The 23979-nt window shown below is 37.8% G+C and overlaps 1 protein-coding gene and 1 non-coding gene across 2 annotated transcripts in view; both read right to left on the reverse strand.

Annotated features, from left to right (window-relative positions):
- FREM2 (FRAS1 related extracellular matrix 2) overlaps nt 1-23979 on the reverse strand; it is a 129483-nt gene that overhangs the window by 59114 nt on the left and 46390 nt on the right. The gene's annotated exons all lie outside the window — the stretch shown is intronic.
- Nucleotides 16144-16216, reverse strand: TRNAV-CAC (transfer RNA valine (anticodon CAC)). The gene has a single exon. It is a non-coding gene; the product is annotated as a tRNA-Val (tRNA).

Consider the following 23979-nt stretch of genomic DNA (forward strand, 5'->3'; position numbering starts at 1 on the left):
TACAGGCCTACTTCTGCCTCTGAAATATCTACTGTTTGCCTTTTCAAATGTGCAGTACAAAGTGTCAGGTTTAGAGATTTACAGAAAGAATACGTTTTTTTTTAATCTTTTTTTTTTTTTTTTAAAGTTTCCCTTCTTCAACTTGTGTTTTTTGAGTTTAGAAGTCTTTCCTCTAAATTAATGGCCTTTCTACAACATGGTAGCAGCACCAGCCAAACAGATGACCTGTAAAGAATACTAAGAGTATATAGCTTTCAGAAATTATAAGGTATCAGATTGCATATGCCATCTTTATTTGGTTCCCTATTAAATTAAATCTGTCTTACTTTTAACCATAATATTTCTATAGGCAAATGAATTTTGCATTTCTCACTAGCACTTTTCTTTGGCTTAATCAAACTCTTAGCTGATAGGCAAATAATTAAGGTACTATGCATCAGTGACAGCTTTGGTTTTGTTCCTCTTCCAGGTATGTGCTTGTACTACAAATACATCAGAAATTTGGAGAGGAAAGCCATTACCACCGCACTTTTTAAACTAAACAAAAGAAAGGAGGGCCAAGTTACAATGAGGTAAATTGAGAGTAACTTTGCTTTGTATCAGTGAGATGTGTTGGCAGAATGTTGCTATAGTGATGCATGAAAGCTGGTTTCTTGAATTTTGCCAGAGATCAGAGTGCAGCAGTGCTAAAAGAGAAGATGCGAATGTGCAGATAGATAGGACATGGTGCAGGGAGGCATTCACGGGAACGGAGCTGGCAGGAGTTGAGACACAATCAAAGCTTTGTAAGGAGGTAAAGCTAAGTATCTAGAGCAAGGCAGGCCACACAGTGACTTCATGACTGACTGAGGCTGATGAGGAACACCTTCCTCTGAAAAGCTGTGCCTGAATATGACACGTCAAAGAAGGATGCAACCTAGAACAGGTCTTCATAGGAGTCTTGTCAGAAAATTGGTCAGCTCTCAGAAAACAGTGGTACATTATTTTTGCAAAGGTCATCAAACTATAAATTTATGGAAAGATCTGGGATCTTCAGTTCCTGTTACTGACCATGAATAAAAGAGGAGGGGGAAGAGAGCTTGGTCAGCACAATTGGTTAAAGGGAAAAAAATATTAAAATGAATATTCACATTTAAGCATTTATCTTTCTAGCTGTTCCGTTCAGATATCTTTAAAAAGATATAAAACCTCTATGAGAAATACAAATTAGATTGTCAGAATCTTCTATCATGATGCAGAGAGCTCAGAGAAGGAAAGAATCACTTCCAGTTCTCTCTGCAGACCACTGGGCTCCATGAAGACAGTATAAAAAAAAAAAAAAAAAAAAAAAAAACTGCATTAAATCTTGTCTCTTGAGCACTGGTGGCCTGAAGGGGCATTCCATAAAGAAGGCCTGATTGTGGCTTTGCTCTCCCTAGGAGCTACCCCAGAGCCATAATTCAGCAACAAAAGCATACAGCTACACCACAGGTTTCGCTTATTGACACAAATAGAAATTGATGTATCTTGATATAGATACTGGCTTCCCTGCATTGTAGCCATGGTGTAATCAGGCATAGATGAATCAACTAAAGAGTGCCTGACCCGTGTAAGTGTAGCCACACAGACTCACTGTGTCCACAAGATATGAGTCTGAACAAACACAGCTGACTTGTACTTGTAGAGCTTTATGGTACAACATATCTACTCTCTTTGGTCATTAGGGGAGGTTGTTTATTGGAAAAAAAACCTTCTATAAATTCTTCCAGGGCACAAAACATGAATCAATCACAAGAAAGACAGGGGAAGAAAAAGACAAAATGAAGAAAATCAGTCAGAATACATAAAAAAGGCAATAAATTATAAAACAGTCGTCATTATCTTCACGATCTGACTAGTAAAGCAAGCACCATGAAAGGAGTGTACCTTTAAAATTTTTAACTCTTGGTCTTTCCTCGTTTCCCTTCTTATCTGTCTTCCTGAACAGACCGCAATAGGAGGTTAATAAAGGAGAACCAGACCAGCAGTGAAACATTAACAGCCTGCCTATAGTTCAGGAATCATTGTATGGCATAACTAGAACAACAGCAAGGCATTTTAACAAAACACGTTTCCTCCCTCTCCGTCCAGCTCTCTCCAGTTCCTGCTACTGTTTGGTGATTTGTTTGCATGCCTGCGAGAGCTGCAGTCTTTCTTCCTTGGTTCAAAACATTTGACCCTGCTGGGTGTCCCATTCAGACAGGGTTACTGAAGTTGGCACTATGCTATCCCTTCTCTGTCCTATGGATCTCCTCATAGCAGCAGGTACAAAAAGAAACATCAGAAAAAGGAAAGCCACTCCTGAACTCGAGTTCAACCTTCAGGGAAAACAAAGCCACAGAGGCAGAAGAAAGAAAACATAATCTTCCATCTTTAGACATCTGTTCCATTTTTTTATCCTCTGATAAAAAACCTTTCTTCTGTGCCAAGAGCGAGCCTCTTTCTTCTGTGCCCAGTCAACTTATTTAATATATACCAGGATAAAGTTACTTTACCAGTTTTATTAGAAGGAAAATCTGATGTGAAACACAGAAATCTTTGTCCCCAACATCATGATTCCCTGTTTATCCATGAAGCTCCCTGTCTCCAACCTTAGCACTTCCCAAGTTTTTTGATCCCCACACTATTTGCTATGCATGATTCGTAGTTTGTATAAATGTTTTTTTTTTTTTTTTTCCCCCTCCAGACTACAGAAGGAACATATAATTTTAGGTTCTTAGGTGATTCTACTCCTGACTAATATAGTTAGAAAAAATACTGAGAAGATATGAACGCTCAGATCAAGACACGTTGTTTCAACAACTCTGATTTGCCACACTGAGTTATAGTTCCAGTACATTACAGCTCCAGGTTAAAAAAGCAAAGGTCTCAAGTACACCTTTTGTCTGCCAGGCTTCAAAAAGAACACTTAAAAAATAGTTAATAAATGTTCTTTGTTCAATCTATCAGGGCAGCACATCATATGCTGTTCTCTCTGCTACGAAGGATCATCAGAAATAGCATATCCTGTAAAACTGCCTTGATTTCATATAGAAAAAAATATTTGCAGAAGTGAAACATGTAAGTAAGCCCAGCACTTAAAATACATCCTTAGAATGTTTTGAAATTACTTCAACAATGTATAAACTAATCTAATAATTTTATCCAATTACAAACCCATTGAAATGCTCCACCTTTATAGGTCTTTCTCAAATGTAATACAACTGACTCCAATCACTAAAAAAACCCGCTGAACTCTGCACCCTTCTGCACTCTGTCTGCCACTGTAACTGAATATATTTGTAGTACAACCAAAACCAACCCCCAAAACTAGCCCCGAGTGATTAGGGACTAAAACAATGCTTTCTCTGACTTCCCATGAGAAAACACACACTTCCCAGCAGTATGGACTTGGCTTGCCTGGAGTGTAATTGCTGGTATCCAATGAGCTGCAGACAGTTTCCATCTTTCAGTAGCTTCTGTAACTCTTTTTTTGCTTCTGTTTTATGTCTACCCCCAAGTAACGAGTTGGAATGGCTGCATTTGTCACGGCTCAGACTAAGCAAATGATTGAAGTCACGTTTCAGAAAAAAATATTTGAAGAATACTGTACAGTGGCTTTGTTAAAAAAAGAGAAGGGAAGGCCAGAGAAGAGACCTGAATGTGAAAGATAGCTAGAGCATATTAAATTTTGACTCTAGTAAAATTCAACTAAGCGTAACTAAGGACGTCTCTAAGCACAGTCTGAGATTCATGCTGGGTTAATTTAAGGAATTCCCAGTTCAAGGCTATGCACAGTTCTTCTGAGGCAGATTAACCAGATTCTGATTAAGAGATTAACCAGATTTTCTTTTAGAGAAACTGTAGAAGCAAACGTGTACTGGGTTCAGCCACTGCATTTCATAGCTTTAAATTAATTTCAGTTTAAATCAGGTCTATATAAATTAGTTCACTAAAAGCCAGGAAACCTTCAACTCTATTGGCTATACTGAGAGGGTGTGAGATTTTGAAGAAGGAAAAAACAAAGCAGATAAAGAGAAGCCCAGTTTGATTCATCCAAGATAGATGCTGGAATACCACGTGTGGATGAAAGGCTTTAAGGATATTAGGTGGTTAGCTTTGTAACTGAATTCCAGGGGATTCAAAAGATCCACTTTCTGGTTTGGGATTTTGTGCTGTAAATAGGAGACTAGCTCTGCAAGATGCTGACTGCTTCCCATTTCTATGGTTCCAATTGTGTAAATTCATGAATTCAGTGCACTACCAAAATGCTTCTATTTGAAATGCTTAAGCACATAACTATATGCACTGATGAATCTTTGTCCTCAATGGAAGTGACAAGTAGCACCTTTTACCCTAAAAAGTTCAAGCTACCCTAAAAGTTCTTCAAAAGACTGAACAAAGTACAACTGGAGAAAAAATTATTCAAATTATTCCTCTTCTCCCTCAAAATACAAATCGATCAAAGTTTTTTTATTTTTCACAAAAAGATGGCCTTTCATTAATCTCTTTACTGAAAATATTGGCAGAGAAGGAATGTTGAATTTTTTATTTTTTATTTTTTTTTTCTACAGTCTGCCTTAAGTCGTTAAGGTATACAGCTCAATCCACCCACAGGCTGGGTGGATTTAGAGCAGCTCTGAGGAGAAGGACTTGAGGGGTACTGGTTGATGAGAAGCTCAACATGTGCTGGCAATGTGCACTTGCAGCCCAGAATGCCAACTGTATCCTGGCTGAATTCAAAGAAGCAAGGCCAGCAGGTCAAGGGAGGTGATTCTCCCCCTCTGCTCTCATCAGACCCCAGCTGGAGTCCTGCATTCAGCCCTTGGGGCCCCCAGCACAAGAAGGACTTGGACCTTAGCAAGTCCAGAGGAGGGCCATGAGGATGATCAGAGGGCTGGAAGCCATCTCATAGACTTCTCCAGTGAAGATAGGCTGAGAGATATGGGGTTATTCAAGCTGGAGAAGAGAAGGTTCCAGGGAGACCTTACAGTGGCCTTCCAGTAACCAAAGGGGGCTTACAGGAAAGCTGGAGATGGTCTCTTTATTAGGGAGTGTAGTAATAGGACAAGGAGTAACGGTTTTAAACTAACAAAGGGTAGATTTAGATTAGACATTAGGACGAAGTTCTTTACTCTGAGGGTGATGAGGCACTGGCACAGGCTGCCAGGGAAGCTGTGGATGCCCCATCCTGGAAGTGTTCAAGGCAAGTTGCATGAGGCTTTGGGTGGCCAGGTCTAGAGGAAGGTGTCCATGCACATTGCAGGGGGGTTGAAACTAGATGATCTTTAAGGTCCCTTCCAACCCAAACCATTCTATGATTCTATAAAATATCTGAAAACATTTTCACAGGATACAAACACTTCTTATCGTTCTACTCAAAGTCTTAGCAACTCATGAGTTTTTTATTGCTGGAGGATAGATACAGAATAGGATTCACAGAATCACTTTAGCTAATACTTTCTCCCGAAAGTCACAATCTAGAATTTGATTTATCTCATTTTAAAGTAGACATTTAAAATATATCACATGCAGACTAGATTTTACTCTAACAGAGCATTGAGTATTCACAAAAGAATGTATATGTAATACTTGATCTATGTATATATGTGCAATAAAATATTACATAACTTTAAGATATAGCAGCATTCACAGTGCAGCCAGACAGGTTACTAGGATGACAAAGGCCAAAAGATCTGATCTAAATCCCATTGATAAAATGGAAAGATCATCATACACTTCTTACATAAAGATTGCTTTGGCAGTTGAAGTACCAGAAGTATCAGTTCCACATAAAGTATATTTACTAATTAATACAAGCCTGTTCTCAACACAAATCAGAATTCCCAATTTTTTCATTCTAGAAACACTTTCTGTCATTGAATGTCAACACGAGTGAGGCATTCATCACAGAATCTTCTCAACACAACTCGTAATCAGGCCCTAACCTCTCAGCCTGCATGCAAAAATCCCCACAGCCTGCATTGAAACAAACAAACAAAAAAACAAAACAAAGCAAAGCAAACAAAAATACATAGGGTATCTAAAAAAGGTGAACGTGAGCATGTTATGGGATTAAGGTACACTACAAAAATAACATGAAGCTATGCTGTGTGCACCTGATCTTGGCCAATATTTGACATCAAGCAGTTCCTGACAGGCTGGTGTTTGGAAGGAAGACCTCTAAAAAACACCAGGTGTTGCAGGCTCATGCCAAAACTCATATTATACTGTACTTATCACACAGCAGAAAGTGAGGCAGAAGAAAAAACTTATTTTGCCCTGTCAGCATTTCTAGGGTGATGAACAGGGAAAAAAAAAAAAAAAGAAAGAGAATTGCATCCTCAGGAACAGCAGGTACATCTGATGCAATCAGCTGGATTATGATCTGGCAAGATCTGACCCACTCCCCACTCCACTGAAAATAGAGAGTATTCAACCAATCAGCCCAGCTGGCTAACTTTCAGATGCCTAAAGTCTGATGATGTGATTTTCATAGGTGAATGAAGAAGAGTTCTAAGAAAGGTCAGGATACAAGTACTCCTGAACCATACAGTAAACTTGAAAATTCAAACACTTTGAAAGTCTTCTTTGGAATATTTAAAAATAACAACCCCCAAAAATCTATTTGGTATAGAAGAATTATTCTCTTACTAAACAACTATTCCTGTGTTGTCATTAAACTAATTAGCATTTTGTATAGTCATAAACAAAATCACATCAGGAAAAGAATTTAAACTTCCTTGTGACTAGTAACAGAAAAAATACAAACATACCACTGAAGCTGTCATGTCTATCATTAAACAATGCCCACATTACCTAAAGCAGAATATCTTTTTTTTTTTTTTTCCTAAGGATCCCCACCCTGCACCTCCCTCTGAAGGAAAAAAAACACACCACCTGGATTAGTAAAGTTTCATGCATGCATGGCCTGCAGCAATAAGTAAATTTATTAGATTTCTGGCAACACATTCTTAAAATAAACCTAATACTCTTCAGGTCTCTGCTCACTAATTCCTTTTGTGGCGCCAGACAACTTCTCCCAAAAAGCAGACTCCAGCTGAACTGAAGCAAGGTTCACTTCATTGTATCACATTATAATGGGTTTAGCTCCACTTGCTTATCTAATGTCCCATATAGGACTTCATGTTTGTACCTTTAAAGCAGTGCCACACACACATTAGCTCATAGGAAAACTATTGTCATTAGAAGTCTAATCAGAGCAAGCATTAAATTCAAGAGTCACAGGGTATCCTCAGCCTCAGACTTGAAACTAATTAATAATATCAGCAAAGTGCCCTGTGAGAAGTATACTTAAGAAAAAAAAATAGATAATAACACTATTTTAAGAATTTCCCGTATTTATGGAAAAAGACTCTACTAATTTCCCTTTCTTTAAAACATATTTTAATTTAAACCCCACTACTGCAAACTCCTTTACATGTGCCTAATACCTCAGTGCTTGCGATGTCATTCCCTTGCTTAAAGCTAGGGTAGGTGACTGGGTGCCATCTGAAACTGAGGCCTTTAATTTGTCATAATGACTTTGAAATTGGTATGTGTGTCAAATTAACTGTCAAATTTCTCTTGAAGAAGTAGTTTAACTTTTTAACTCCAATGAATGCTGTCTTTGCAGAGATTTCCTCTCCATTTCAGACGACAATACAGTCTCATAATCTCAAATTTTACAGCCCTAAGAGGAAAATGTATACGAGAGGGATTAAAGTGGTTGTTGTTATTTGCAAAACCTACTCTAAATAAAATGCAACGGCTTTTCCGTTTCATCAGCTGGATTTTTCTTCTGTAATTGACTGAGCACCTATAGGAAAAGTATTCCTTTAACTCCCTCTCAAAGTGATTGAACTATGTTTTTTTTTTTTGTTTTTTTTTTTTTTTTTTAATTAAGACTTCACTTTCACAGATTTGAATTTTGTCTCCTTTTCTGTTCTGGCAGGGCAACAAATAAAATGCCCGACTGACTGCAGGAGAACAAATGTCAGGTGGGTTCATTCACTTTTAATTCATGTCGGAGTCATTGCACCAGGCAATCTCAAATACTTTTAACATTATTTGACCAGAGAAACTCCTTTGTGGTACCTTGATCCGTTTTAAGCTGTGCCAACCCTATAACCTTTGGCAGGTGATTTAGTCCTGCCCAGGAACAGCAGAGTAAAAAACTGAAAACATACAAAATAAAAACCAACCATTGTTGATGCAGACAAAGACAGGAAAAGCATTGTAACTTAGCCTTTAGACAAGTCTTGTATTGAGGTGTTCAAAGATATTAGTGCTTCTGAGAAAGGAAATTTATTAATATAATTTTATTAATATATTTTTATTAATTAATATATATATTTTATATTATGAAGAGTTTTTCAGTGTTACTTGAGGAATATATTACAAAACAGGATAGCATATTCCTAAGGCAGCAATTACATTCCTATATTTTTATTTTACATCAAATTCCTATGGCCCTAACGCCGCAGTCACAGTGTGTATGAATGACAAGATGAGAAAAAAAGAAAATGTGGGAGAAGCCAAAAATTCTTTCAAATAAGATTCAAATCAAGATGTAAGAAATCTATTTAAACATCGAAATTAAGTACAGGAGGGGAAGTACTTCAGAACTGAAGAGCAGAATCAAAACTCCAGAGCAGTATGACCTCTATGAGTCTCCCAAGGGAGCAGCCCAGACTCAGTTGAAACACAGCAGAGGGGCAGGGGACAGAAGTGACTGTGAAATTATGACAATTCAACCTTGATAGGACATGCTTCTAACACACCCTTTATCTCTCTTTTTCCCTGCATATGCATGTAATCTTTACTCATGCTTTAAGATAAGTAGTTAAATTAAATGAAAATGATCTGTAGAAAACTGTATCTTAAAAATAGCATTGAATTTATGGTGTTACTAAAACAGTTTTACGTTTTTAGCACAGTTTTAGCAACTAATTTATATAGTATTCTCCTTTTACTCAGCTTGAAAAGAGACAACAGATTTAGATGTTATCCTCTTTCTTAATATACTACTAGAATACTACAATGTCTTGATAAGTGAACAAGCATGTTTACTTAAAAATCCCTGTTTATAGCAGGTTTGGTAAGCTTCTTTTACAAAATTACATACTGACCTTCAAATACCTACGTATGTTTTTTTATGTGCCAAGCTGAAATATATTTGGCATCACTCAGGCTTTTGGAAAATCCTTGATCAAGATTTCCACCACCATTCTCCCACAAGTATTCAGAAATTAAAATTCTTCAGCTTTTCTCCAAAGGCAAGGGAGGAAATGTTTTTGTCAACTCCAAGTCCACCTCCCACTGAAATTGCTGGCTATCGCACACAGGCATGGGTACCTCTGGGCTCAAGTTTACATTTTTTGACTTAGATTTTTTACTGAGGTGTGGGGAGGGGTGACCACAGCGGTTTTAACATGGCAACTAGCAGAAACATTTCTCAGATTGGAAGATGATGCTTCTCACCTTTTCTTGAAAAGGAGATGCACAGCACTCACCTGTCAGCATATGACCTCCGGCTCCTGTGTGTCACTGCTGTGGGTGACAACATCGCTGACACGTGAACCAGAGCAGTTCCCTGGGCTGGAGCACTGCTGGGGGCACTTGCCATGTCACTGGGAAAAATCCTCTTGCCTCAGCCGCAGAAACAGAGGCAGCAGCAATTCAAAGCATATTGATGAGGCAATACCGAGCTATCATCACCTCCATCCTCCTTTTGGCTGGGGTTGTTAAACTTGTTATTGCTAAATGATTTCATGGCCATTCAAAAATTTATTTTCTTTCCCCCAGGAAATACGCAGTGCGCCAGTGACCTAGTAGGATCCCTACTACCTGTAAGATGCAGTAACATGCAGGGGACTGGGCCTGCACAGGGATGCTCACTATGCTGAGAAGTCCCAGTACGGGTAAGGCTGTGAAGAACAGAGGGTACAACAACAACAAGGCAGAAGTGACGAGATGACAAAGTTCACCAGTTGCTCAGTGAGATTAAAGGACATCCCAGACTGAATCAGTCTGGGCAGCCCTCCTGCCAGATAATTATAGATGGCTACTGAAATCCTTCTAACTCATAATTGCTTGGAGCTACCCGTGAAAGCCTCATTGTTTAGGCAATTGGTCCTCCCCTGGATGTCTTGCAAGGATATTTTTCTCTCTTCTTCTCTTGATTATAGAGGAAAATTAAGGACTTAGGAGGATTGATTCATGAGAGAGTCTAAGTTAGATGATAAATTATATTGAGTGGATTTCTTGCTCTGTTCTACAGGACTGAACAGGCGTGGTTGATTTAATAGGAGAAGATGAGATGGCAGAAGTATTCATTTTCACACAGGTAATTATACAATATATAAAATTGCACTGATTGTTGGACCACTCTGACACCTCTGGAAAGGCGTACACCTGAGCTTGCCTATGAAAGCTGTGTGACCAGTTGGTCAGGCTGAAAGCAATTCACTGCTGATCCCTCTGTGCAAAACAGTCTACTCCACATAAATGGACACATAAAGGAAGACATGGCAATTATTCCTTATCTGTTTAGAGATAAATCTGAAAAATTATATGATACATAAGAATGTTTCAATCATTCTAATATTTGCACATGCAACTTTAGTCATACTAATGCCCATACCCTTACTGAATCACATCCTCAGCTTGCTACCTGTCAAAGGCTTCTCTGTGCTAGGAAAGCTTTCCTGCTTTAACCCTTTCAAAGAAGCAAAATGACCTACTGGTCAGTCTCATCTTGCCACGTGGAAGGCTGGATCCCATTCCTAAGCTCTCCAAAGAAGTGTCTATCTTGTTATTCATTTAAGAAAACCATTTGTCCACCTCAGCCTCAGCCTCCTGCCTTTTCAAAGAAGGAAAAATAATATTAACTTTGTTTGTAAAGTCTATCTAATAAAAATGATATAAAATCTCAATACATAAAACCTGGCCATTATTTTTTAACTGCAACTCCATCCTGCTCCATGCCCTGAGCTAGTAAGTGCAGTTGTATCAGCTGCTTATCAGTTCAGATGATTGACAGAAATAGTTCCACCTATTCTTGTATAACCATTTATCTCTTATTTTTTCCGGTTATTCTTTAGGTATCTTTCATATCAGAAGAGAAGGTAATATAAGTAAAGAAACCACATTGCATCTCACCTTGCTTAAAAGCTTCTCTAGCCCAAACTCAGGTCTTCTCCAGCAAGTTTCACCCCAGCAATGATCTGGGATCTCTATTCCACTGTTTATGTATGTGGGAAATCTAACTGAAGGTTTCCTTTAACACTGTTCAACACCTACAAACAAGGAATGGTGCTAGAAATATGTGTCAGACAATTTTCACTGCCAGTTTTCACACTAGAGGGTGTCCTCACAGGATCTGATTTTCTGGACTGCATTTTGATAAGCAGAAGAACAGCAGTATTTAAAAGTTTTGTAGAACAGGGTAGAAAATCTCCCTGTGTGAAGAAGGGCCAGGAACTCTGGACTATGGTTAAGCTTTTTCTTCTTAAGTAATTTCAGAACACAGCCACTCAAAAATTGCTGGAGATTGAGACTTTTACAGTATACTGTATGGAAAAGTTATAACCTTTTAGGTTAATTCTTTGCTCCCTTCTTAAGTATACATCAAGATCTGAGTAAAAGAAATGTTACGTATAAGCTCAAGGAAGCTCAGCACAACAACATATTGATTTCCACTACACTTACACAGAGACAGATAGATAGATAGATAGACAGACAGGTAGATATAATTCTTGAAATATTCCAGAATAAGATTTAAAGTTTGAGCATATCCATAAAAGGTTATACTATATTTCAACTTTAACGTAAAAATGGTCTTTTCTTAAATCCTGTATAGCTGAGCAAGGCTGGCTTTGTAACATCAACTTTCCACTGTCTGAGAACTAATACAACACTTGGCTGTAAAAGCTTCTGCAAGGAAAAGCCTAGATACCTAGAGAAGAGTACTCTGGAGACATAACATCTGAAACCAGGCTCAGCTTGGGAAGTCCCTGAGCAGGTAGACTAGAATGTATCAGCAGGGAAGTCCTTACGCCTTGGGTGATTCTGCCATCAATGCGACACTTAATGCTAAAAGAGATAGTGAAAAGAAGCTATGGTGAAATCAAGAATCAAGGACAAAATAATTAAGGAATTTCATTAAGTATACTGATTTGGCATATCAAGAATTTTTCAGGAGTTCTGAAATTGAATTATTTTTTCTCCAACTTGGCAGCCATTTGACATTCAGCATCTGAAAAGCAGGAAGGTCAATTTCACTTCATCAAGGGAAAATGATTATATCTTTCAGATATAACCAAATCCTTAAATCTATGATTTCTCTGCTCTATGTTTCCCTAAGATGACGTAGTTTGATGTTACGCTGAAAATAATGTATTTTCACTGATGGTCCTACCTACTGTTTTTCAAAATAAAACTACTACTCTGCAAGGTGGTACTTAGTGGCAAGGAACTATTCAGGCCATTCACCTCTTTTGTGCTTGTATTGTACCATACTTGCAGTTTTAATACTTGCTTTCTATAGAAATCTTTTACACCTCATATATTTCACTGCCCTTCAGACTTTATCTAAACTTTACTTTGCTCCATAATTCTGTGTCTTAGTGTCAATCTGATGGAATTGATTTAGACTTGATTTAAAATGCAGCCTCCTCGGTAGCTTTCAACATGATGTCAGAAGATCATTTTGTTCAGAGCAGTAAATCACAATAAAATGCAACACAAGAAAGTGTGCAAGGGGTGAAAAAAAAAACATTTGGGGAAAAAAAAAAAGAATAAGTTTGAACAGGAATTAACCTAGAGGTTTTCAGTATCAGCTTGGTATCAAAAGAAAATAAGAAAGAGTAATTAATATACTTTTGCCAAATCCCTATTTGTTTACACCAAATCAAGTTTGTTGATAGAACATGCCCCTTCACTTAGTGTGCTAGCAAAAACACTGTTTACAGTATAAAAAACCAAAGAACTGATATTAATTCAAACTGTGCAAAACTTACTGTGAAATCTAGAATGTTCTCTGCCATTTCATATTTAACATATTGGGCAAGAATTTTTTGTCTGTGGTTGGAATACATATCAACACTTATAACCATCTATTAAGTGATCAGTAACCAAGCATTCTCTGGAAATGTTGTAAAGAAACAAGAAAGAATTATAATGTAGTAAGTATAATGGAAAGAGAATTAAGTCTGATATAACGGGTAGATAACAAGAAATACACTTTAATGATGTTTTGAATGCAGTATCATCTAAAGATAATTTTATAGCATACGTACACAGACCTGAAGTATTTCTGATATCAAAATGAAAAAATAAAAATATGCTATGATCAGCTTTCCCAAAACAGTATAAGATTACCAAAACAAAAAATTAAATAAATGTGGATATTTAAGTACACATCACGTATCAGTGAAAAACCACAAGATGTAGGGAGCTGGTGGTTGGCCTCTTCTCACATATAACTAGTGATAGGACTAGAGGGAATGGCCTCAAGTTGTGCCAGGGGAGGTTTAGGATGGAGATTAGGAGACATTTCTTCTCAGAAAGAGTGGTCAGGCATTGGAACGGGTTGTCCAGGGAAGTGGTGGAGTCACCGTCCCTGGGGTGTTCAAGGAAAGGTTGGACGTGGTGCTTAGGGACATGGTTTAGCGGGTGACATTGGTGGTAGGGGGACGGTTGGACCAGATGATCTTGGAGGTCTTTTCCAACCTTAACAATTCTATGGTTCCATGATAACATCTAAAAGGTTATATAACTCAGTTTTATAGCTTCAAGTACCCATAACATTTTTCAGTGAAACACTTTGTATGAAATGTGAAGTCCAGATAGCAAGTATTATGTATTAAATATACTGAATTCAAAATGACCCACTTCTCAGAATGTGAAAAATATTATGTGCCCCATTCTATCTCTTAAGAGCTGTGCCAAACATTCAATCCCTCTCTCCACCAAACACCATAAAAACACAACATTGGTGAGAGGCAGTGGGAGATCAACTGCCAAGGGATTATTTTGACTATTCTTCCTGTTGCTGTAGATTTTGAGCTCAGGCATGTTTAGGAAAGTTTTATGTGAGTCAATACAAAACAAAATTTGACCTTTTAGAGTTAAGCAGAATATTGGGGTCAATAAGAGAACAGTACGTGAAAACTTTCATTATCTCCCTAAGAAATCAAAATGGTCTGTCAAGCAAACAGCTTAGAAGTCTTTCAGAGATACGCCCAACAAGATATAAATATTCTTACTGTAGTAAGCATAATATTTATAAGCTTTAACCTTTGCCAGAGTATTATTAATAACAAGAGATGAAAAATTATAAGCATTTATGGTTTTAGTGAATATAATCTCTACAGCTCCTTCCATACTTAGGGCTTCAGCCTAATATTTCAAACACCAGCCATGAACTCAGGTTCAGTTTTCATTTCTGTGGTTTGAATCTGCCCAACAGGCAGTGTAAAGTGCAATTATCAGTAAACAATACGACTACTAATGTTAACATCAGTGCATGAAGGATGACCTTTATGGAACACCAAGAATATTATTAGTGCTAAAGAACATTACACCTGATATGTACAAATGATTGACATGAAGTTTTTTGACCACTCAGATTTACATTACCCATGTCACCTTGGGAAAAATGTAGATTTCTTCCCAACATCTATGTATCCTGTATTTTTAACAAGACACATGCATTTCACCTGATAAACTTAGGACAGATTTCTTTGTACACTGTAAGATTTATAAAGAAAATTGAGATACTCTACTTTCACTGAATACTCTTTAATACAAGATCCAACATACATGAGGCATAAATACGTTCCTACACTGCAAGTTCCTTTCTCTCACTGTCTCCCTGTATAAATATACATATACAGAGAGAATCACAGAATGGTTCTCTCTCTATATATAATATATATATGTATATATCTTCAAAAAAAGAATTATATATGTATATGTAACTCCCTATATACACACACAGACTTAGGTAGGAATGGACATGCCTGAATGCTTAAGTTAAACAGTTGATTGAGTACAGTGTATTCACTCCATAGTCAAAATCAATCTAATTCTGTGTAAATTATCACAGCTTAGCTGAAACAAATGGATAAATAACTATTCATAAAGATGAAGACCTGGTCCATATTTTTGTGCTGTTCTGCCTCTGCCACCACAAAAAAGAAAGGATATCTATACCAGATGCTCACCAATAAAATGCACAAATCTGTGCACAGTACCATACCCACAGTCACTTATCTTTTTTTTTTTTTGTGTGTGTGTTCACATTATGCATCAGCATTTATTTTTCATCATAGAAAAAAATCAACTCTTTATTCAGAACTGGTGGAATTTATGTAACAGGCTGAGGATTAATTCTGTTTAGCTGTCAGAAAAAACAAAACAAAACAAAACAAAAAAAAACCAGTAACATGGATAATAGTTGTATTGTCAGTGACCATGTGTCCTGCGATGAACAAAATACAGAATCACAGAATCATCTAGGTTGGACCTCCAAGATCACCTAGTCCAACCTCTGACCTAACACTAACAAGTCCTCCACTAAACCAGATCACTAAGCTCAACATCTAAACGTCTCTTAAAGACCTTCAGGGATGGTGACTCGACCGCTTCCCTGGGCAGCCCATTCCAATGCCTAACAACCCTTTCAGTAAGGAAGTTCTTCCTAATATCCAACCTAAACCTCCCCTGGTGCAACTTTAGTCCATTCCCCGTCGTCCTGCCACCAGGCAAGTGGGTGAATAGACCAACCCCCACCTCACTACAGCCTCCTTGAACGTACCTGTAGAGTGCAAGTGTGTTAAGGTCGCCCACCCCGAGCCTCCTCTTCTCCAGGCTGTGACAGCCGCTCCCCGTAAGACTTGTTCTCCAAACCCCTCACCAGCTTCATTGCCCTCCTCTGGACTTGCTTGAGCACCTCGATATCCTTCTTCTCCAGACCCCTCACCAGCTTCTATCCTTCTTCTCCAGACCCCTCACCAGCTTCGTTGCCCTCCTCTGGACTTGCTTGAGCACCTCGATATCCTTCTTGTAGCGAGGGACCCAAAACTGAACACAGTACTCAAAGTACTGCCTCATATTCAGACGACTATCAACCAAACATGGTGTTTCCGCCCGGTTTCGAACCGGGGACCTTTCGCGTGTGAGGCGAATGTGATAACCACTACACTACGGAAACTCCCGTTTGAGGCTGTGGAAACTCCCGATGAATACTATAATACTATTATGGATAATAATAATAGTAATAATATGGATAATAAAAATATTTCACTTAATGAAGCACAGTGAAATACACCACAGATCTCCAGAGTCATGTCTCCTTTACTAATACATTCCACTCTATCAGCCCCCGACTGTAGGGAGCAGTTCCATGACCCCCCTGAACCTCAACCTGGACTGCAGCAGACTCCCACAGCCTACAGAGGAGAAATCAGTTCATACAGCTTCCCAAGGTATGCAAATAAAACTTCCCATTCTGCCAGTAAATCAAGACTGAGCAGCCTGTTCTTGGGTGAAAAATATCTACTGTTCCCTTCCCAACAGAGTAGTGTCAGGCAATCTCTCCTACCTTCAGTACTGCAGTTTAGGTTGGTATAGCACACACAGCTGTTATCAATATCATCTCCCATTACTCCCATTTTCACTTGGAGAATGTTAAGCCTTTGGGCTGGAGAGTATTTAGCCCTTGCTGGTTTCACATGGCTTGACCCACTTGCTAGAATCAGTAAGAAGATTGTGGAGAGCAATGTTCTGTTAAAAATGTGATGGTTATTAGGTGAGTAATGCCACAAGCAGAAATCTCTTTTGGGTACCTATGGAATTCCTTCACCCTTTCTCTCCACCAACCATATAGCTCACTTTTGTAATCTCAGTCCAAATTGTTGCCCTGTTACAAATGATCCAGGTTGTAGACCTGCTGGTTTCAGTAACTGCAGCTCCTCTTCTGATCTTGCCAGCAGCAGCTGGAAGCTTTCTTCCACTTTCTCTACAGGACTCCCTATGTAAGGAGACATTACTGCATTGAATTACACTCATGCTTTTGAAAAGCATTTGTTGGGATTTGTTTCACCTAACTTTGGACACTGTAGATATCTGTATCCTAAGATAGTTATCCTAAGCATCCATTATAGTCAGTAAAGGTCTAGTCACTGGATTAGGATTCTGTTGCCTAAAGATAGGTATTCAGGGCCATTTGAGATGCTTTAAGGTATCTGGGCCATCTGCACAGGGCTGGCAAATGTAACACAGGATCGACAAGAAACCCATGCCCTTCTGCAGGGTTAGACAAAGGTCAGGCAGGTTGCCTGGAGCTCCTCAAACTGCACTCAGTGCTTATGCTGAGACACGTTCAGAAACCTGCATTTAGACATCTAACTTTGGTTGTCTTCATTTTAGCACAAACTCCCACATTTAAACTTTTTTTTTTTTTTTTCCCCTTACTGGAAGGGTATGCAGTTTGAAAAACAAATCTCATGTTACATGGCAGCTGACTTTACTGCTAAAAAAGAGATTTGCAAGCCCTGCCTCTTGGTGCTATATCTTTGAGACGAATGTGTGGACGTTTGCCTGCACCAAACAGGCAGCCTTAAACAAAATGGAAACAGGGTAGGGGAGGAATGTGTTGTTCAGGGCACGGAAGGGAAGGAGGGAGCATCCATCCAGTGCCAGCCTGAGATTGGCTCAAACTGACTGTCAAACTACAGTCTTGAGACATAGCTTCATATATGCATTCAGCAAGCATAGACTAAACACTGCCTATGAAATCAGGAACTCCCTCTTCCCCCGTGGTCTCTCAGTCCCAGACTCTGCTCTGTCCCTTCCCTGGCGCTGGCACAAGCACTTGTGTGGCCATGTAAGTGCCACACAAGTGCCCTGCTCTAGGGAATGGAGCTGTAGTAGAAATAAATGCAGAAAGAAAACATTTAATTTTAATTTGGGTGATTTCCCTGACCCAGAGTTCATGACATAGTGGTTAAGTACGCCTGTGTCAGTGTAAGGGAGGCAGCAGCACAGTGGCAAGTAGCAGGGGTGGAGAGAGAGAGCAGGACTGATGTGTTTGGCAACAATGCTGGCTCTTGATGCTACAAGTAATCCTCTAGGCAGTCATTCCTTTCTGGTCAGTATGTTAGAGTGTAAATCTAATGTAATTATTAATTCCAAAAAGTGGGGTTTCCATATTATTTCCATTAAGAAACAAGCTCACCTCCCAGTATTATACCTGATATGGGGTGTAACTAAAGAACACATGCTTTCATGCTGGCACCAACCACATCAATTTCAACATGAAAATAATTCCCAGCAGAAGCCCGGAGTTGTGTGGCAACCATTTGAAGAGGCCATGAAGGTTCGAGGCTTACAATGCTTTCCATGAAAAACAAAGGGCTACAGATAGCCAAGCTTTCTGGTAAGGCTCCTTTCCCTCAGCCCCACAGGCCAGGACAGTAACGTGACAGGACAGAGCTTCCTGAAATGTTGCTATTGCTACTTTTGCTCATTTGTGAGACACTGCATTGCATCTAATTGCCAGGAAAAAAAAAAATCTAAACGTTTAAAAATTAATTCCTTTAACCTCAGTCTTTACATACATACCCACAGATACTTACCTACAACACACACACACGTAAAATGTATGGCATCCACCAGAATGTCTAATGAGAGTGTATGGTTAAAACATAAAATGAAATGAACAAAAGAAGCCCAGTTTGTTTGCTCTGCAGAAGACCAAAACAAAGGAATTTCTCTTTGATAACCATGCATCACTTATAGCAATGTGCTAAATACCAAAATCTCAGAAAGTATTAGGAAATTTAAAAAAAAATACTTTGTTTTTGTAGACCTCAATAGCTTGTGGAATATGTTAAAGGAGTCACTTCTGAATGCTTCTCTAACTGCATACTACTTACCAAACAATTCAGCATCATCAACTGCCAAAAGAAAGAAAGATGAAGAATGCAGAGCTCATCTGAAAATCACAATCTGTGTATTAGTGGCTACCTTCTGGAATGTTTCTGGTGAGTGCCCCGTACATACAGATTCACCCTGGAAACACTTGTGCAAATGACTTTTTTCAGCCTAATATACTTATTAAAGCTACTCATCCAGGCAAGTTGTGAATGACTGAACCAGTAACAGATACTTGATAAAAAATCCTTTCATTGTTTACCTACACATCAGAGAATAAACAGATCTGTATGACTGTGTGACAGACTTCATGGCGAAAGCAGTGAAGAAACTGCATTGTCTGAGTAAAATGAATTTGAACAAGTTCTTTAGTTTTCTTTGTTCCTCTTGGTCACATTACCGTAAATGTAAGTAACACACACACACACAAAATAAACTTCACATTAACCTCTGGCACCGGTTAAACTATCTCAGCATTTCATGTTTGTTCAAGTTCACTTTAAATATAGTGATGTTTTAATAGTACATGACAGTGCATGCAAAAGAATCGCCATACTCTCTTGCAGGAAGGTCACAGGGAGTACAGAAAGAACCTCAGACCTGACTCAATTTCACTGTTTTTTACATTAATCTGAGCCTACAGTAAAGTTAAGTCTTGCTTCCTGCTTACACAGTAACAGTACGAGCACATACAAATCCATCTTTAAAGCATGCTCAATCTGCATGCAAAAGGTGACGGTAATTATCCCAGACACATAGAAAAATAAGTCTATAAATGAAAAAAGAGCAATAAAAACTGAAGCATATTTATGCATGCACTACATATGAAGTCCCAGCACGACATTTCAGTGCATTCTCTATAAGAAATATAATAATTAACACCTAGATCTCAGACTTTATTATTATATCATCTCACTGGTTGTGATATCATCTCAATGGTTGCAAGAACTTTATCAGAAATTTATCAGTTTATCTATTCACTAATTACAGAGTGATTTTATGAAATCTAGCAAAGTAGCTTTCAGTACCATTTTTAGCTTTTTGGCTTCTTCCATACATACTAAAATTAACAAGTTTGTATTTTTAAATATAAGAAATCCTGTGAATTTTTTTCCATTTTATATTAAAAATCCACATATTTAACACAAAATACCATTAGCTAACAAGGCCAACCACTGTGAAAAGGCTTCTGTTTGTTCCCTCTCTTCTTTAAATTGCGGATTTTCTCGTAGTAGTACTAGTAGTAGACCACTTTGTAATTTTTAGGGTGATACAGGAACATCCAGAGAAAAATCATCTTGTTCATCTTTTCTTAGATACTTACATTACTGGATGTCTAGTTTTTAGATGCACAAAGTTCAAGGAGATGAATCAACCATGGATGATGCAACAGCCATTAACAAGCACAGCACAGCACATGAGGATCAGCTTTCCCCAGCTAACTACAGCCAAGCCAGTCAGTGAATGGGAAGAGGACAACTAATTCCTCAAGTCTGGTCTGTTTCTCTTATTCATTAGATACGATGTAGGTAGCTAAATTAAGGCTTCCATACTACCGTCCCATTACAAGCTATTGTAGCTGAGATGTCAGTGTTTTCAATGTAGGCAATATATCTGATGTTCATAGAAAGAAATTTGAGCACAGATAGAAAACATTATTTTATGTACTACTATGGTAAAACGTTCTAGTATTTCACAGTTGATAAAACAATACACTTTTTAGCTTTCTAGTCTGCATTTTGTATAAGAATAGCACTGTACTGCAGAGCTCTTTTAAAGGAGGTTAGTAGCTAGCATGAACCTTGTGTTCTTTAATCAGAGTATTTCTTGAAATGAATCTTACTCTCATGACACAGAAATTTAAAAAGACACAAAGCCATCTTCTCAATGTAAAGGACAAAATGCTATTGTTAAATACAAAAGCATTTAACCATTAAGAAATAGGTAGGAAGAAAACATTTGCCAAATTGGCTACAAAATAGAAGATCTGAAGGTACTCTGAAAAAAATGTGTTTTCTCGTAGATAGAATAGCTACATTATTAATAACTTCTAGACTAGTAAGAAGTAACCAGCTTCCCCTGAGCCATGCCATGCATCCAGATATTTGTATTAAGTATGACTGAGTAGGAAGGACTATATTTAAACAGCAGGTATTAAAAATCACCTACATCTTTTGCTAGCCTGTAACTATAAGGTCACTTTAGAACTACCTATTTCTTTATATTTTGGATTTTCTTGGTAAAACAAACCTGATGAAAATATAATGAATAAAAATAGGAAAATCAAAAATTGTGGTTAAAGATCAATGCAAAACTCAAAAGACTCTGAGTTTTTTGTAGGACTTTTTTTCTTATTTGATATTTATGTATGTAAGATTCTCAACACAAACAGAACATTCTCAAAGTGAAATCTGACAAATGCTTCCTGAAATTGCAGAAGTGGGTAAGACTGAACAAGTAAGGTTGGAAATGATAAAGAATTACCCGTTCTACAGGTGCATGAAGCCAATGTTGCTAACCTATCTTTCACTCTAAAATTTTACAGAAGACAAAGAATAAGTTACAATAAATTTAAATTCTCATGAAGTACTGATTGTTTAGAAGTACTTATAGCTGCACAAGAATGTCAGAATCTTTTGTAATTTATCTCAGCATAAGCGTTTAATAGCCCCAATAAAAAATGAAAAGAAAAAAAAAAAGAAAAAAAAAAGAGGCTTACTTTTTTTTGTTCATTTTGTGGTCAAGCATCACGTGAGATACTTTAAGTTGCTAAATTGACAGAGAATGGTATCAGGAACGATTGTACACAATCCCTTTATCTTCAGTGGAATTAGGGAGAAAGCTCCTTTCTAGAAATATGACTGCTCTTTACGTTACTTTGCGAAGAAATATTCAAACTGTTCTCTAATTCAGTACTATATTAATCTAAAAAACATTTGACAAGCTTATGCCAAGAAGAGCCTGCTAACATAATTGCTGTCAGACCAGTGCATTTTTGGCCATGAAATAATGACCACAAGGTCAGGCGAAGTTCAGGATTCTTATCATATATAGTAAAGTTGGTAGTTCAGGTAAATGTGTTGATATGCAGAGCCCTTGAATCTTTTCAAACCCCAGGAAAAAGAAATAGCAACATACACCAAAAACACAAAGAAGATGACCTTCTCACAAATTTTCCAACTGAACACAACACTTTTTTTTCTTTTTTAAAGAAAATTAAGATTAGTCAAAATTGATTCACTGTGGAAATGTAACCTTTCAGCACATCTGATTAAACAAGGGTTGTTGCAAACTGGTATGTTGCCATGACTTTCAGCATCACAAGTCTCTAAGTAGTCATGGGGATGGGGACTCCAGCACATTTATAACCCTAAACCAGTTGCAATTTCAGGCTCCTTAAAAAGGGTAGTGAGCCAACCTGGGAATCAGGGAATGTAATGAACTGATTAGACTAGAAATCAAGGATTCCTCAGAAAGCCCGGATCTGAGCAAACAACAAGGCAATAATACTTTAAAGCTGCACATCATGGCAGTGGACACATCACAGAGACCTGAGGCTTGTACATGTCCTTGCGAGTTTCAGAGCTGCTGGTTATGGGGTAGAAATATCAATTTTGCCACTACTGTTCTGCAAGTCATAGGCCACAAGCAGCACATTAGTTGCACTCTCAGATGCAAAATCTTAGAAAGCATTCTTCTTGTTAGGAAAGCAGTACAATAGTGTTTCCAATATGAAGGAAAAAAATAGATTTTTCCCCATATATAGGAGTAAAACAAATTTGACTTATCAAATTCCCAGCAAAGAGCAATCGTAATCTTAATGGTTTACAGTGGACACAGTGAAAATGCAATTCTAACAGAAGACACAGGGACCTTCTGTAAGCTCCTTAAAAATGTTCTATATACTAGAAAACTACTAAAAACCTAGGACCAGAAGTCTTCTTCCTTGCATGACTAAAGATGGCACCAAAATTAATTACCCATTATTAAAGTCATATACTTACAGCTACTTACTCACTTAATCTAGCTTTAATGAATCAGACCTTTGAAATCCACAAAAAGGAGGGGAGTTATTATCTTCAATCCTAATTACTTATGAGAATTTAATCTTGTAAAACATTTTGATGTCACATTGCTGAATGCAGTGGAAATGACTAGAGTAACACGCTATATAGTTATGGTCAAGGGAAGAGAGATCTGACATCCCTACTGCTACGAAAGTTATCAGTGAGGAAATCAGAAGAATAAAGGTTGCCTAACATACAGAGCTTTTTTTATATATAGATAAAACAATACCAAATCAAAAATGTGTGGGTGAAACTAATCTCTTAGAAGTTTGGCGACCTGAAAGCTAGATCTCTAAACTGAAACAATCCTTCTGCAGTCAAAAGAGCGAATAGAATATCCAAGACAAGCTTGCCCTTCCTTCTCTTGAACACTCTTGCTCTCTGCAGTCACCTCAGGATGCTTTCTGAGGAAGCTTGGGTGGTTAGTGTAGATGACAGAACTAATTTTGAGTGACTGAATTGAATGAGGTTAACCTGGATTGTCTGCCAGACATGAAAACATAAGATCTCTGATATTTGCTAGAAATATGATGATTTTTTGAATTTAATAGGGAAAGCCAAAGACAGTCGTATATTTGCATGTATATCAAACATACGGTGATTAAACTTTACTTTTTCATAAAGGCCAGATACAGGCTTTAGGAATGCTTCTTTCATGAAGTGAAAAATATATAGATAGATACTGATAAGAGTATCTAAATATATTGGGTGTTTTATTGTTAAAAAATTAAATGCCTCTGAAGTACGATTAAAGTCAACAAAATTTCAGACATACATGCAAAGTTCACAATTTCCAGTCAACCTTTTTCTCAAGCAAACACAACACTATGGAAAAAAAAAAACACCCACAAAAAAAAAAACAGACTTACTTCCTTTTCCAGTAAGTGGAGTTTTAAGTAAAAGTTTACCTAGCCACTAACTTTTTGACCTATACATTTGTACTAAGAATAATTTCAACAGAGAACTTTGATTA

The sequence above is a fragment of the Anser cygnoides genome, chromosome 1, assembly GCF_040182565.1.
Source record: "Anser cygnoides isolate HZ-2024a breed goose chromosome 1, Taihu_goose_T2T_genome, whole genome shotgun sequence".
Lineage (NCBI taxonomy): Eukaryota > Metazoa > Chordata > Aves > Anseriformes > Anatidae > Anser > Anser cygnoides.